The sequence below is a fragment of the Coptis chinensis genome, chromosome 3, assembly GCF_015680905.1.
Source record: "Coptis chinensis isolate HL-2020 chromosome 3, ASM1568090v1, whole genome shotgun sequence".
Lineage (NCBI taxonomy): Eukaryota > Viridiplantae > Streptophyta > Magnoliopsida > Ranunculales > Ranunculaceae > Coptis > Coptis chinensis.
Window position 1 is genome coordinate 51947029 of NC_141458.1, and position 17276 is coordinate 51964304.

Genomic DNA, 17276 nt, shown 5'->3' on the forward strand with positions numbered 1-17276 from the left:
CAAATAAATGAAGGTCAGATATCAAAATTAAAAAATAGCAAAGTATAAACATTATTCGGTTGATGTAAGGTCAGGTATGAACATTCGTTATTCATAGTTCAATGGTATGAACATTCATTGTTCATAGTCCACTAGGTGTATGAAGTATGAACACTGAATGTTCATAGCCCAACAAGAGTATGAACATTCATTGTTCATAGTCAAGAAAGGGGTATCAGAATTTACCTGATAATCAATTTCCCTATCAAACAAAAGGTTTTCTACTAGATAACCAACTATTTGGAAATTGTCACCATCTCCCCATGCGATTATGCTTCAAAAACCCCAAGAAATTTGTATCAGTAAAAAATGCTATTTGATGTCATTTTAAACTAGTAAAACACTTACAGTCTTCCTAGATTTACCTAGTGTCCGCCATTTTGAAGAAAGTGTCAATAATTTGTCTATTGCTTTCTTATAATCCATGATAGTAGGGACTTGTCTTAGGGTCTAGCAGTGGCCCACTGTCAATATCTCTGACTTGCTTCCCCTTATCAAGAATTTCTTTGCCAGTGTCAAGGTTCATTACTTTTTTGAGTGGTTTCGTCTTCCCTTCTTTGGTGAAATTGGGGTGCATAGTTTTCCTATCTCTGTTGTTCTTCACTTTCCTGATTATGAAAGTCATTTTAATTTCTTTCTCAGCTTCTTTCTCCCCATCATTTCTCTGTTCTTTTTCTTTCTCCTTGGGTATAGGTGACTGAGGAATATCGATGGAAATTGATGGACCTCTAAAGTCTGGAGACTCATTTGGCACCATTTCTGCACACTCATTTGGCACCATTTCTGCATCCTCATTCGGTACATGATGGTGGACTGCTTTTTCAGTTTGAGGTTGCACTTCTTCCTTATCCCCCTCTTGCTGGTCCTTCTTTTTCAACTCTTCCTTGAACTTTTCATTTTCTTCTTTGCACAACAGAAGTTCTTGTTCGAGTGTGTTCACCTTCTTTTTCAACTTTTCCTTCAACTTTCCACTTTCTTCTTTGCACAAAAGAAGTTCTTGTTCAAGTGTATTGACCTTCTCCCTTCAACTCTTCCTTGAACTTTTCATTTTCTTCTTTCCACAATTGAATGTCTTGTTCAAGTGTGTTGACCTTCTTTTTCAACTCTTCCTTCAACTTTTCATTTTATTCTTTGCACAAAAGAAGTTCTTGTTCAAGTGTGTTGACCTTCTCCCTCAACTCTTCCTTCAATTGTTCAATTTCTTCTTTGCACAACAGAAGGTCTTGTTTGAGTGTGTTGACCTTCTCCCTCAAAATTTGGTTCTCCAGTCTTATTGACATGGCCTCATCATCTTCTTCAGTCATAGGCTGGACAATCATTTCTTGATCAGAGGGTACAACGCCACTGGATATGTTCTGCAGCAATGCTATTTCATCATCTGTTATACCTTCGACATCAACAATTACCTGATAAAGTTCAGCATCAACAATTAGTGTTTGAAATTTGGACCATGAACAATCAATGTTCATACTCTTATTGGACTATGAACATTCAGTGTTCATGCCTATTTGGGGGTATGAACAATGATTGTTCATAACCAGTTTAGTGGTATGAACAATATTTGTTCATAACTATTTTTGGATATTAATAATACTAATACTATAGTATATTTATACACTAATACTATAGTGTGTATTTATACACTTCATATAGGTTGAAATCTACCTGATTAGAGGGTACAACGTCACTGGATATGTTCTGCAGCAATGCTATTTTCTCATTTGTTATAGCTTGGGCATCAACAATTACCTGATAAAGTTCAGGATCAACAATTAGTGTTTGAAATTTGCACCATGAACAATCAATGTTCATACTCTTATTGGACTATGAACATTCAGTGTTCATGCCTATTTGGGGGTATGAACACTGATTATTCATAGCCAATGGAGTATGAACAATGATTGTTCATAGCCAGTTTAGTGGTATGAACAATATTTGTTCATAACTACTATTGGATATTAATAATACTAATACTATAGTATATTTATACACTAATACTATAGTGTGTATTTATACACTTCATATAGGTTGAAATCTACCTGATCAGAGGGTACAACATCACTGGATATGTTCTGCAGCAATGCTCTTTCCTCATCTGTTATAGCTTTGGCATCAACAATTACCTGATAAAGTTCACCATCAACAATTAGTGTTTGAAATTTGGACCATGAACAATCAAAGTTCATACTCTTATTGGACTATTAACATTCAGTGTTCATCCGTGAGCATAGCGAACTCTTGAGGTCAGTTTCAAAAGCCCCACTAAAATCCACTTTGTTGGTGTCTATCTGTACCGTACCCCCCTCTCTAATAGTCTCTCTCTCTTCTCCGCCCTTCATCTCCTCCCTCCTCATCTTCCTCCTCTCATCTGCTGATCTCTCTCTTCATCTCCCTCCTTCATCTTCCTCCTCTTATCTCCTCCCTTGCTACGCTCACGCCCCCACTACTATATATGCAGTTATTCTAGTTATACACTAATACTATAGTGTGTATTTATACACTTCATATAGGTTGAAATCTACCTGATCAGCTTTTAACAGGTTGAGTGTTGTGCTTCGGAATTGTCCAATCAATTTCTTCAGATTCCATCTCGCACACCTTGGGAATTTTCTTTCATGATTTTCCACCTTTTTAATGAGTGTGGTGTGCTCACATATCCAAAACTGCAATGTGTGTGATGAAACCCATATTTAGTGCTAAAAATGTTATACAAATAGGCATTTACAAAGATTTCATATATGAACAATCATTGTTCATACACTACACTAGAAAAAGCCAAAAACGACGGCAATTGCCGTCCTAAATCGAGATTTACGACGGGAAAGGGTGTCCTAGAGTTCGTCGTGAATAGCTCTGTCGTTAATATTAACAACGGGAAAATGCGTGGTAAAGCGAATTAGAAATGCGACGGGTGTGCTACACTTAAAGCTGTCGTTAATTATAGGACATCCAAAACCGTCGCAAATTTCCTTTTTCCTGGAACTACATGTTTTCAAATCTAGAACGTACTGAACTGTCGTAAATGTTTGTCTTAAGTTTAGGAAGTAACGATAGTATTCCCCGTCGTATTTGTTTAAAGTATTTTTTTTTAAATAATTAATTTTTTTGGTAGAACCTATTTTTTCCCCGACACCACTACTAATACTACATGATTCTTATATTATAAAATCAATTACACAAATATACTAAAACAACACATTTCAAAATTTGATATATTATACATTGGTTTTCCAAAATTTACAATGTTTTCAAGCTGTTGATTGCCAATAAATAACTAGGCTTTTAAAATACACAAGGCATAATAAGAACATAATGAGAGAAAAAAAACAATTTGTGCTTTGAAATTCCTATCTTCATCACCTTTATGTAATTTGGTCTTTCATTGAGTCGCACAACCTTTCATGAGGGTAAAACCAGCTCTTTCGCAAGTTCAAAAAACATGATTCCACCAGATAATGCTACAATTTATACGGGCCGGGCATTTCGCATGGCGGAATGTAGAATAAATATTGAGATCCAAAATCTTCCTAGGCAAAACTTATCTGAAGGACCATTGAATCTCCTCCAGAGTTCTACCCTTAGTCTCGGGTACCCACAGTGCCACAAACACAACAGTAAAAGCACTTACAACTGTGTAAATGATAAAAGTCCCTGTCACAAATAAAGCTTATTTAGTATTTTAGATGTGCCGCAGCAGGTAGATACAATAAGTAATCTGATGTCTGTGAGGGGGGACATACCTCCCGACTCGGTGTAGAAGCAAGTTTGATGTCATAGTTATCAACCAAGATCTGAGCGGTTGGCGGTGTGGCTATGCTACCAGCGAGGCCCTTGATATTAATTGGGAGTATCTGCAACGAGCCTACGTCACATTAAGAATAATGCACTCTACTGTCAATTATATTTCTACTGAGGACAAAGCCAAGCCATATTATGACTGGAGCCGAGGATAAAATATAAAACATTACCACTTTAAATCCTGTCCTACACTAAAGTGTCTAACAAAATAAAAATAGAATGTTGCAGTCTAGGAATGGAAAGCCAATCATCTAAGGAATAGAAAGAAATATAGGACCTCTGGAGGTGTGCACCCATATTTTTCTGTGCTTTTGAAAGGGATCCATTAAAATTTGAGAAATCAGAAGTTCTGATATAAAGAGCATACCTCAGACATTATAACCCATGGAATAGCTCCAATTCCAAGAGAGAAGAACACTACAAAGGACTGAAAAAACCCTCATCATCAGGGAAAAGTGATATAACACCATTAACAATAATTAAGCAATATTAAGAATTTCGAAGAGCAAGCTCATACCACAAGTCCCACTAGTGACAGTATCCCCATGACACCATAGGAACGAGAACCTTCTTCCACAACAGCCTAGGTTGGGAAGGTGAATAATACTTAGAAACCACTCTAAACATTGAGAATTGCAGAACTATATAAGCTTCAAATGCCAACACTCGAGATTCACAACCAATATAAATACATGATTCGAAATGAAGAGTCTAATGTGCACACAACACGACTAACCTTCCAATAAAATGCAACTGCAACAAGGAGGTGGCTAGTAGTCATTCCAGATGACGAAGCCTGCACCAGTGTAGTAAGAGTACAACAATAATGGTGTATGCCACCATTGTTGCTTGAACAGAATCCCATGGTACGTCAGAGTGTGTATCTTTGTAGAGACAAAGATAGAGAGTAGTGTTGTTACTAACTTACTAAAACAAAACTTGCATAAATGATGAGTATCGGACTTGCCTCATTTCAATGATATTATTTCTCTAGCAACATGCGACTAAAAGCTAAAGCAATAGAAACAACACCTCTCATAAGTCCAAAACCTACCCAGTTATAACCTAACCAAAATTTATTTGAGTAAGCATGCTCGTGACCATCAAATACTTGCATTTCTATCTGTCTTTAGGCCCCGCCATTTTTTTCTTTTGCTCTGTTATGAACAGAGCTGGACTTCGATGCATTTGAAAGAACATATACTACACTTGAATTTGTAAAGAAAAAGCTGTTGACTGCTAAGATTGCTCACCTGATTGTTGTATGTAATCCTCAGGAATCCATACATCTTATTGAAAACACTGGAGATGGCTGAGCCAAGAATAACCAATACGGCTCGTCCTAGTAATATTAGAAAGATCAAAGTGGGATAAACGCCAAGACTTGTCCCAAAGCTGTGACATCATAAAGTAATGTCAGAACAAAATTGTAACTAGGAAAAACTTTAGCTAGATTACAAATATAACAAGAAAATCAATTGTCATTTTAGTTAAGAACAGAACAAACAATTATACTCGCATAAGAGACACTAACAATTGTTCCATATTCATGTCTTTCATGTAACAAAGGCTTCAGAGTATGTAATCGACCACAAAGTCAAGCTCATCAAAAATAGAAACGACAAACACAAAATCAGCAGTCATCATTGCAGCAGCAACACAAATCAATCCACATTCTTCTACTCAACAAGAACCACACAATTAAAACTCCACCTACACTTTTATAGATTAATATCCTATATCCTATATACCACATTCTTTTTTTTATCCTAGGTATGTGTCAAAATAGGGAAAAAAAAGTTGATTATCTTCTTGAGGAATGAAAAAAAAACATACATTGCATTGGTTTAATGAGATCACAAATACATTATACGTACTCACCAAGTTACCATCCTTGACATGAAATTCCACTCCACTCCTACTCATGTATTTTCCCTACTATCTATTCCATCAAGACCGTTGAACGCAACGAGGAGGAGGTGTATTTTGCTTGATTTGTTAAATTGGAAAGAATCCAAAACTATTTAGTATTTAAGCAAGCTAAAACCATAAGGCATCTCCTAGACTTGGGAGTATTATCTAATAGACAAATTAAAAGTAAAACCTTAGCACAATAAGATTTAAGGAAAAATGGAAAATTAAACTTCGGGATATTTTTAAGCCATGGATGGTTTATACATAAAAGTGTGTCCAAACCTGAATTTTCTTTCCTTTCTTGCAAAAGTATTCAAAGTAAATCGTCGTGTGTACCGATGTAAAATAAATCACCGAAATAAGTTCATAAGAAAACAAGAAAATGCAGAGAAAGATATTGGCAACATACCGGGAACAAGTTGACATAAACGAGGTTTGAAAACTGATGTATTATGATAAACGCCGTCAAGGCATATCAGATGGATGACATACTTAACATAAACAAACCAGTAGGCCCTAAGAGAAAAATAGATCAACTTGTAGGGGAAAGGTTCCTAGTGTACTTGGAGAATTCAACTTGCTTTAATTGCACATGTACGTAGGCAGCACTTGTCAACAACACTCATGTTTGCCAATTACAAAGTAAGTACTATGAAAATTAATACCAATCTATTTGATCCGATTAATATACTTTGCCAAGCTACATCTTACACATGCCTAAACAAGCCAAAAAGATAGATTTGAAAGCAGCTAGAACCTTAGTTCTTGAATACCAGCACCCTGACACATAAATATCAACAATAAGATACTAAACAAATTGAGAAACAAGTACATAAATGCAATGATCCAAAAGCTAAAAAAAAAATAATTGGGATTCCTTTAGCTAAAACGTGCCATAATCCTTTTGAATTTATATAAGGACTCGTGTTTGCAGATCAGTAGATAGATAGCAAACATAAAACAAAAAGCAGGGACTAAAGCTAGTAGAATTGAATCTAGCCCAACCTAATCTCTGGAATTTACGATTCAAACATCGAAACAATGAACTTCCACTAATTTCATTTTACTTTGTACAAGAATAATGTGAATGTATAATAACTAGACTAAACCTTAACAATACCTGACAGTTACACCAACTAAAGACGAACACTTCCTATGATCCCTCCTCAAGACTAGATGACATCAAGAGCTGAAAAAGATTTGTAACTTAAGCGTATATAAACACTCATTTCATCATTTCCACATAAGATATATAAACAAGCACCTATAAAGTGTATATACCTAATAATTAACATTATTTCATGTAAATGACTCGGTCCTTTACATGTAAATTACACAACATATTATACTTATATATTGCTCCTTCACTACTCGTAATTTCAATATACCAAAGCCTTCTATCACAACCCATAGTTCTTCTTCTTAGTACACATTAGTAGTCTTACTGTATAACTACCTTTAGTCACTATGCATTTTACAAATTTATTTACATCTAGTTACACTCTTGCCCCGAGATAGAGTCATTGAGCTATTTGGTCATGAGCAAGGCATTCTGGTTTCCCAACTGACATCTTGGTCTTCCTATGGCACGGCTTAAGGGCCACCTTAGACAACACGATTACGTTGACTACATTTTCCCAATCAAATAATCCCAACTTACATACTAAAATTAAAATGACAATATTAATATAAATAATATAGATAAAAAGGAAAACACTAAACAAATTCAATAAATTAGAAAAATAATAATAATAACAATATATATACCTTTTCTTCTCAAAATGTGAATAACAAATGTCTGACACAGATCACTTCCAAAGAAAAAGTTGAGAACGAAAGCATAATATCTAAGCCTTCTCTTTAGCAGCAGTAGCAGCAGCTTGACTGCGGAGACGACCAGTCCTAGTAGCAATAAGCCCAACTTTCTATCCTAGAGAGGCATCACAACGAATAGTACTAGCATGCACAATGTGCTGGTGATTACCACCACCATGAGGATGCTCAACAGGATTCATAGCAACACCACGGACCTTGGGCCAACAGTTCCTCTTCACCCTGTATTTGTGATAAGCGTTTCCTGCCTTCAACAATATATATACCTGACAACGAGCAACGGCGTCGAAATGAGCAGCCAAAATATATATGGGAAAGTTTACCTTTACCTTAATCACCCCCATTGACAATCCAACACACCGCATACTTGACTCAACTATCCGACACGTTCTTGAAACAAATCTTTCATCGGCAGCTGCTGCTCCGAAACAATTGATGGGAATTCGAGAAGCTACTGCTACTACACATTCCTTTCTATTATAGCATTTTAGAAAAACAGCATTCGAGAAGCTGCTCCTCTTTTGAGGAGTTGAGAATAGTGGGGCGTTGGAATTGAGCTTCACAGTGGACAGCTGCGTGCTTTGAGACGAGGTTTTCATAAAGAGGAATAGAAATGGGGATGTACTAATTTTGATTGAAATGTTTTCATTGGATGAATAACTAGGGCTAAATAAAGGATTTTGAAATGGTTCTTCTTCTATTCCGAATCGATCCCCATAAGAGAAGAATGCTTCTTCACCCAAATCAAGGGATTATGGGGCGGCTTCCACAGACAGAAAGGCAGAAGAGGATTTTTTTTTAGGTTCAAGTGAAGTAGAAACACGGGTCCAAAGAAAAGGGAATTTTGGAAGGCGACGAAAAATGTTTGGGATTAGGACGGCTGGGTTTCATGTTTTCCTGGACTTTGTCCCTGCGACGGTTTTGAAGAGTGTACGACGGGTATACAAGTACTTTATTAAGGACGGTAAAATCAGTCTTATAAGTTCGTCTTTAATCCACAATTCTGGTGTAGTGATACTCCACCAATTGTTATACAAACATACAAACATATATATTAAGGAGATGCAGTTGAAATACTATACCATAAACATTATTGTGCATCCACTGATCGTCTTTATCTTCGTCTTTTTGTGATTTTTGGCTGCAGCAATCAATTCGTCGTGTATGGCATTGGGACAAGACAACTTTCTCAATGATTCCAAGCCTTCTATAGCCTTGATTAAGGGCCAAGTTACTCTGGAATTGGTGTTAGCAAAGAAGCAAGTGGTGAACATGTAAAGCGACATCAGCCTTGAGAAATCTTTAGCTGCATGTTCATCATTTGTCTCATTCAAGGTCTGCAATATTGCACCCCTTATATCAGCCTTGTTGATTATTGATTTCTCCCCACCACCCAAGTACTTTGATATGAATCTTGTTTGTTTATCTTTAGAACCAATAGTCTCCGTTGGATTAAAAAACATTTATGTTACAGGCAGCCCAAACATTAGACTTATCTCCTCATAAGTGACTTTAAACTTTTTCCATCTATCCGAAATTCATTAGAGTTGAAATCATATTTGTCCAAGAGATTAAATATTTCTTTGTTGGGCTTGTTTACGTTACCTTCTACAATCTCCCCTTCCCACAATGCTTTTAAACAACAACGGAATGGTGTCTTCTTCATTGCCTCAACATAATTTTCTGGAATTTTCTTTTCCTTTAGAAGTTTTACTAGTTTTATCATACAGGAGAGGTTGCTTCGCAGCTGAGGTGCCTGTGCCTTGGTCGATACTAGTTCATTTCCCTGATCTTCCTTCTCCTCCTCTTCATCCTCCTTTTCACTCTCCTCTTCGCCTTCTTTTTTTAGAAACTGTTTTCCTACTCTTCTTTTTAGGAACTACTTTTCTTTGCTTGACTCTTTCTTCCTTTTCTTGGTAGGAGTGCTACTTTCGATTAAAGGCATTTGCTTAGTTGCAGATTTCGAACATGCTCTTTTCCCTGGGGACTTATTTTTCTTTGATTTGTTCTTCCTCTTTGATTTGCTTTTCATCCCTTGGAGTAATTCCTACAAATAAATGAACGTCAAATATCGAAATTAAAAAATAGCAAAGTACCCTACAAACATTAGTCTGTTGATATATGGTCAGGTATGAACATTCACTGTTTATAGTTCAATGGTATGAACACTGAATGTTCATAGTCCAACAAGAGTATGATCAGTCAATGTTCATAGTCCACTAAGAGTATGAACACTGAATGCTCATAGTCCAACAAGAGTATGAACAATGAATGTTCATACATATATTTCCTAACATTCATATCCTAACATGTAAACTGTGCAAGTTACCATGAAAATCCAAATAGTGATATGAACAAATAATGTTCATATCTTTTTCTAGCAAAAAAATCACGAATTTCAATAATTATAACATGAAAAATATAATTCAACATCATTGAAATGTACCCATAATGGTAGTTCGCCTTCTTCCCCATCCTCAAGTTGTGAAAATAACACAATTTGTTGGTCTAATTTATCTTGGTGTTCTTCACAATAAATTTGATTTTGAAGACCTATTGTGCAATTTTCAGTGTTGCATGTGTTCTCTTCAGTCCGCAATGGTGATTTTGACATTTTGTTTTGTTTTGATAGAAATTTGAGATTTTGCTTAGGTTTTCGGTTTGTCGAGAGTTTTTTGCGGGAGTTTGTGGAGCGTTTTTTTTTTGTGGGGGTTTTTTATTGTGTACACGTATTCAAGGGCAAACTTGAACTTTCCCCGTCCCTGTCCTTGAGAGTGATTATGAAATAAGCTTAGGTTTGGGAGTGATTATTTCACTCGGTCTCTCATTTATGCGCCAGAAACTCTTCTCCAAACTCTACCGGCTTTCAAAAGGTAACAAGTATTCTCTTTAGTCTCTTAATTATTTTTCACTCTTCTTGTTTCTAAACATATATACTTGGAATTAGGGATTTGGAGATATCACTTGCGACCATTCCAAACTCCTTTTTTATTTTATTTTTTTCTTTTGTTGCATTGTTTTTATTAACATACGAGTGCATTAACTTATTAACTTATTTGGTTGATTATTTTTCCTCTTATTTTTGTTTGCCCCTGTTAATGTGTTTTTTTGTGTTACATATAAGCATCCAAACTGATCGTTCATTTTAAGATAGTTTCATTGGAGTATACTCAATCTTTTAATTATTATTTATTTTGAGGTGGTTGCACAGTTTAAACTATGTTTTAATATAAACAGTAAACACCTACAAATACGATTATGCATCACAAAATTATTGTAAACGTTCTAGTGATGGGAGATGATCCTCACTTGGTTACAGCTGACATCTAAATGATTACGTTGCAGCGCTTCTACTAGAACCAAAAGAAGTGGTCTGCACGAAATGGGAACGGTCATACCGAGGCGGACTAGCAGTCACTTGTATATGCAAGATGACCATATATCGTCGTTACTTGTGGAGGGAGTGGTAATTTATTTTGATTTTCTACTCTACTTTAATTTTACTGCACATATCGATTCACAACCAATAACTCGTGTAAATGATAAATAGGATCGTCTAGTGGTTCGTACCCATGAGCACACTAAAAATTTACATCAGTGGAAGTTATCTGGAAACCAAAAGAAGATGGTTTCAAAAATGGGGTTTCAATACCTTAGAAAAATTCAACATTTCAAGGGGACGAGAGAGTTGATATCTGCTTTCGGTTGACCGATGGAGACATGAAACCAATTCTTTCCACTTCCGTCGTTTGAACTTACAATTACTCTTGGGGATGTAGGTCATATATTAGGCTTGAACATCTTTGGGAATGCCCTTGTTGACAACTTGAATTTGGAGTGCGAGAAAAGGCTTGCTCAAAATTTTGGGCATTTCACCCCTAAAGACAAAGTAAAGAGAAAAGTGTTGATATCCGATGGTTGATGGATACCTTCTCTAATGTTGGATCTGAACATCGGACAAAGGGCCACAATTGCATATGTCCGTACCTCATTGGAAGCACCATATTTTAGGAAGGAGGGGCAACCGGTGTCCATACCAAGTACCTACAATTTTTGAACAATATTGAGTCTTGTGCCATGTATGCTTGGGCTAGTCTTTGCTCTTTGCGTATTTATTTAAGGCCCTAAAGGGAGCATCAATCCGCCCGTATACCAAATGAGTGCAAGAGAGGAACAAAATCAAATTTTCAACTCAACTTGTATGGTTCTTCTACATTGTTGTTGAGTGCGTATTGTTGGGTATAGTTGAACTTTTTGGATTAATTGTAGAGCATGTCTTTCGCATGTTGTATGGTGCATAAGATGTATGGGCCTTTAGATTTAGCCTTAATTGTATATTGTGGAATTGATGTAACTTTTAAAATTTTGACTGTAGACTTGGTTTTATGAGAGGTTCCGCTTGTATCCATTGACTCGTGAACCAAAAGTTGTATTCCCTGTGATTGCAGATGGAAATATATCAGGGATCGACCTCACAGAAAGTAATCATATCAAGTTATCAGAGATGAGTTGAACACATTCCGCGAGGATCAGGTTAGTGTCTTATCAGTACCAACAATTTATAAAACACATTATGTCTGGCATACTGTTACTAATATTAATTTCTTTCTTAGGTTGTCTAGCAGCCATAGGATAAGTGGCTGAATACTCCTGATTTTGCCTTTTTGTCTTCACTCTTGGTCCCGACACCTACATGGCTGATCCACTTCGATTATGTAGTGAAGTATATGCCTGATCATTGTATGAGGCAATTTGGGTTTCAACAACATATACCAGCCCCGCTAGATAGATGGGACCGTGAAGCGAAATCGGAATTCATGGAAAGATGTGTTAGGGAGTGGAATGATTGGTGGATGGGTCATTGTGAACACGTAATAGACTACCCTCAGGATATGAGTGAAGTGTATCTGGATTGGTACCTGGATCACTTTGTTTATTTCGAAGTTACACCAATCGGGCTACGGCGAGTTGTTGTTCATGGATAGATGGCATCGAGAGGTGATTTTTTGTGAATCTATTAGTTTGCTCTATACCCCAACTTCTACTATGAGGTGACGAATGACTTGAAAAAAAAAATTAAAATTGGTGTTCAAATAAATAGTCTGATGGTGACCTACCCATGCCCTATTGTTGTCAATCTATGATGGACTTGTCATTACAATAGTCTCGTTATTTTTGTTTACTTATGGTTAGTTCTATAATTGATGTAATCATTAACAGGTTATTGTAAGTTTCGTCTTTCTTGCAAAGGGAGCGCTCTGTTCAGTTTGCAAAGTTGGTTGAACCAATACTGCTAAATACTCGTGATCAAGAAATCCCTCCACAGTTGCGTTCGATGCTTGCGGAGATATTAAAAGATTCCTCAATACAGCAAAACCCACGTACGAGTAGCGAGCAATGTGACCTGACTGCAATCGATCCCTGGATTGGTATCAACTTATACAAGCTCCGATAGTGGCAAAGTGACACGGACGGAGAGGTGAAGATGGCGATGATGATGATGATGATGCTCAACTGGTAGCACTTTAGCCACTCATCTTGATAGCAAATCCATTAGGGCCCATTATGGAGGGATTTGGGTTGGTAAAAAGATGAGAGGGATGAAAGTGTGGGTGTACAATGGTAGTCAAGTTGTTGATTCTCCAGAGATGCAGCTTAATGAAATGAAAAGAGCAAAGTTGTTTAATTGGATACGAGAAGTTATTGAATGTCCCTCTGATGAAAATGTTACTGTTTGTTGGCTGGTTAGGGGCATGAAAATTACACTAGAGACTGACAACGCGGTGATAGAGTTCTTTGCCAATTCGGCTCCTCACAAAGATGGGCTCGTTCATATTTATGTGGACTTTGTGCAAGATCTAACAGAGACGGTGCTACCAAGAATTCAACCAACCAGCCAAGATGGTGAGTATTCCTTTTCCGTCTTCACTTGTCATTGTCACATGATTTTCCTAAGTTCAGTGGGTGAAACTGAGAAGGACTGAAAGACTAAGAGTATGAACATTCAGTGTTCATAGTGTATGAACACTGATTGTTCATAGTCCAACAAGAGTATGAACATTCTATGTTCTTAGTCGACTAGGAGTATGAACACTGATTGTTCATAGTCCAACAAGAGTATAAACATTCAATGTTCATAGTCCACTAAGAGTATGAACACTAAATGTTCATAGTCCAACAATAGTATGAACATTCAGTGTTCAAACTCCTAGTGGACTATGAACACTAAGTATGAACAACAAAGGAAAGGAAGGAAAGAGAATAAATGGGACCCATGATTGTCCTTAACTCATTACTAGTTTCGGCTCTTGAGTTCTCGACTCAAGCTCAAAGCCATATTCCTCTGAACAAAGTACATGACTGTCCACCTAAGCAAAAAACTGGCCATTAGATTAATTGATCCGACACGCTATTTAGAGAACGAAAGTGAGTAAACCGATCCATTCCCTATATCTATATTTCTTGACCGTTTGAGAGTCGGGTTGATTTGTGAATTTGTTTTTACTTAAATAGTTCAATTTGTTATTTCGGTATATTATAGGAACATCGATATATTTGACAATATAGCTAAAGACAATATAGTGTTCTTAATTATATTTTATTGTTTTTCATATATCGATGTTACGAGGCATCCACTCCATTGCCTAATTCCACAATTGTCAAGGAAACACAAGCGGAATGTAACGACAAAGTGCAAGGGGCATCAGATTTTCAACAAGAAGGACCCTCGGTGCAGCAACTACAAAGAGATGTAGTTGACATTGGCAAACAAAAGAAGGAGAATAAGCGGAAGCTTGGTGTTGAAGAGTCAAATTCCACTCCTAAAGTTGCCAGGATTACAAGATCGATGAAGCGTCTGGAAGGCTGACATTTGTGGAGTTTTACGCCAAAGCAATGTTACATTGGCGTAGTGTTTCTCTTCATAAACAGACGAGTATTTCTCTTCATCAAGTATTTTGGCAATGTAAATAATCAAGTGACAAAGTTACAATCTGAGTTTGAAGTAGCCGATGCAAATCCAGAAGATTGTAAGCTTTTTCAAGACTTGGAAACTAAAGAAAGATATTTAATTAATGCATAATCAAATAGATTCCATGGCAACTATATGTCCCAATCGAAATTCAATTATGTTACTATAATCAATCAATCATCATGAAAATCCATGAAAACCTATAATCAATCAATCATCATGTATATGACTTTTACGTTAACTTAATGCGAAATCCGCGGCAATCAATCCTCCCTACATCAATTGTACCAGTCATTTACCAAAAAACCAAACCCAACAGAGACTCAGACTGTACCAATCAAGGATCTCCAATGCGCTTTCCCTCTGGGTGATGGTAATCAGATTGAAGAAAATATGAGATGGAAGAAGAGAAATAATGAAACAGCGATCAGGCGCGCTCTTTTGGAAACCAGGGTGAAAAGAGAGAATGCAACGGAAGATGACAAAATCTCAGTGGTGGACTATGGAAAGGATGAGCGGAATTTTAAAAGCTTGGCTTTCACAGGTAAAATAGGATCTTTTCAAGAAACAAAGGTAAAAATGGTTACTGTCATCGATCTTCTCACAAGTGATGAGGAGAGTAATAATGAGACGGAGGAGGACAAAGTGAATGCAAAAAACTAAAGGGAAGGTAGTGGTGGATGATCCTGATACCTTGATGAATCAAGAGGGGGAGTCTGAGGAGGACGAACCATGGGAGGACTGCGAATCTGATACGTTCCAGTGCACTGAGGATTTACCCCAAGCCAAGATTCTCGAAAAGCTAGGAGAAGGTAGCCGGAGAGTGAAAAGTGGGGGGACTTTTACTATGGCTATTCCTCAACAGCCGCCTCTATTTTAATGATGGCCCGGAATTGCCGTGGGATTGGCACCAACACGGCGGTTCGATCTCTAGAGGGCCACATCCGAGAACACGAGTCGGATGTCTAGAGGGCCACATCCGAGAACACGATCCGGATCTCTAGAGGACCACATCCGATTACAAAACCCAGAGAAAGCTAACTGGAGGATGCAAGCGGTTTTCAAGGCCACCATCAGTGTTCTAGATAGTTGTTCTCCCTGTAACTTCTTTTGGATTCCTAGGAATCTTAATAGCCAAGCCCATGAACTAGCAAAATGGGCAGCAAGGCATTTGGATACGAGAAGTTATTGAATGTCCCTCTGATGAAAATGTTACTGTTTGTTGGCTGGTTAGGGGCATGAAAATTACACTAGAGCCCGACGGACGACGCGGTGATAGAGTTCTTTGCCAATTCGGCTCCTCACGAAGATGGGCTCGTTCATATTTTATGTGGATTTGTGCAATATCGGCGAGAGACGGTCCTACCAAGAATTCAACCAACCAGCCAAGACGGTGAGTATTCCTTTTCCATTTTCACTTGTCATTGTCACATGATTTTCCTAAGTTCAGTGGGTGAAACTGAGAAGGACTGAAAAACTAAGAGTATGAACATTCAGTGTTCATAGTCCACTAGGAGTATGAACACTGAATGTTCATAGTCCAACAAGAGTATGAACATTCAATGTTCATAGTCCACTAAGAGTATGAACACTAAATGTTTATAGTCCAACAAGAGTATGAACATTCAGTGTTCATACTCCTAGTAGACTATGAACACTGAGTATGAACAACAAAGGAAAGGAATGAGAGAGAAGAAATGGGACCCATGATTGTCCTTAACTCATTACTAGTTTCGGCTCTTGAGTTCTCGACTCAAGCTCAAAGCCATATTCCTTCTGAACAAAGTACATGGCTATCCACCTAAGCAAAAAACTGGCCATTAGATTAATTGATCCGACACGCTATTTAGAGTACGAAAGTGAGTAAACTGTGGTGAGTAAACCGATCCCTTCCCTATATCTATATTTCTTCGACCATTTGAGAGTCAGTTGACTGTGAATTTGTTCTTTAATTAAATAGTTCAATTTGTTATTTCGGTATATTAGAGGACATCAGATATATTTAACAATATAGCTAAAGACAATCTAGTGTTCTTAATTGTATTTTATTGTTTTTCACATATATACTGATGTTCTGAGGCATCCAGCTCCATTGCCTAATTCCACAATTGTCAAGGAAACACAAGCAGGTGCAACGACAGTGCGAGGGGCATTAGATTTTCAGCAAGAAGGACCCTCGGCTGTGAGAAGTTTGTGAATGGACGTGGCCTTTAATGTTATAGGCGCGAAGAGGAACAAAGTTGATGGGAAGTGTTTGTGTTGAATGCGATGCAATGCTAGCGGGTGCCGCGATCTAACTTGATTGCACCGATCTAAATGAAGGAAACTGTGCCCGACAAACAATCTCATCTAAAGTACTTCCCACATGGTCTACATATAAGTTACTAGGTCAGTAGATCATTTGGTGCCTGCTGTAGCATATCATTCTATAATTTTGATTGTAATGATTACATGTCCAATTACATACTCCCTATTTTCTGCATATGTCAGTTAACTAGAACCACTTACCACGTCCTAACCTAACACGCGCCAAAAATGCCAATCCTTTTGACACACACTCTCTTCCTAGTTGAAATCATACATATGAATGCTCTACTCTTAGCATAGTTTAGTTTGTAATATGTTGGCGATGGCAAAATAGATACTCATGAGACTAGTCAAAATTGAGTGACCATTTCTTTAGATTAAATCGAAGTCATAAAGCGACTAAGCAAGAGTTAGG

General features: G+C 37.3%; 1 long non-coding RNA gene across 1 annotated transcript; it reads right to left on the bottom strand.

The window, feature by feature from the left end:
* Window positions 1-3844: 3844 nt before the first annotated feature.
* LOC147509966 (uncharacterized) lies at window positions 3845-4434 on the bottom strand. Its single transcript, XR_015216689.1, has 3 exons — window positions 4355-4434; window positions 4205-4264; window positions 3845-3890 (listed from the first exon to the last, which is right to left on the bottom strand). It is a non-coding gene; the product is annotated as an uncharacterized LOC147509966 (long non-coding RNA).
* Window positions 4435-17276: the final 12842 nt, after the last annotated feature.